Consider the following 647-nt stretch of genomic DNA (forward strand, 5'->3'; position numbering starts at 1 on the left):
AGTTGTATCCAACTCTTTGCATCCCTATAGACCATAGCCTGCCAAGTTCCACTGTCCATGGGATTCTCCAGGCAAGAATACTGGAGTGGGTTACTATTTCCCTCTCCAGAGGATCTTCCTGACGCAAGATTGAACCCACGTCACCTACATCTTCTGCGTTGGTGGTGGGTTCTTTACCACTGGGTCACCAGGGAAGCCTATGGTGTTATTACTTCCCATGAATTTTAACCTAACCAATGGTTTCTTGCAGCTTTAAGAAAGTTAATATATTCCACTTGTTCTGGGGGATCATGGTCAGTAGTTTGAAGTAAACTAGCTACCACTGGAAATCTGAGATGAGAAAGGCCTAAATAATTCAACATAGAAACACTGAGTATGTAATTCCTATGAAACTTAAAAACCAAATCCAAGTACATTTACTCTCAAAAATCAAAGTCGATTTTAAAGATCTTTCATTTAGTACAAAAGCAGATCAATGTTCACACTAAATTTCTCATCAAAATTGGAGGCCTACATAATTTATTTCAGTGGAAAAAATATTGAATGCTTTAGAGAGACTGCAAGAAAAAGGGATGAGTGCTGATACTGTATAGCATGACTGTCTCAGTCATCAGAGTAAATGAATTTCTTTGTTTTAGTACTAATTG

Source organism: Bison bison, unplaced genomic scaffold (assembly GCF_000754665.1).
Source record: "Bison bison bison isolate TAMUID 2011002044 unplaced genomic scaffold, Bison_UMD1.0 scf7180017864468, whole genome shotgun sequence".
NCBI lineage: Eukaryota > Metazoa > Chordata > Mammalia > Artiodactyla > Bovidae > Bison > Bison bison.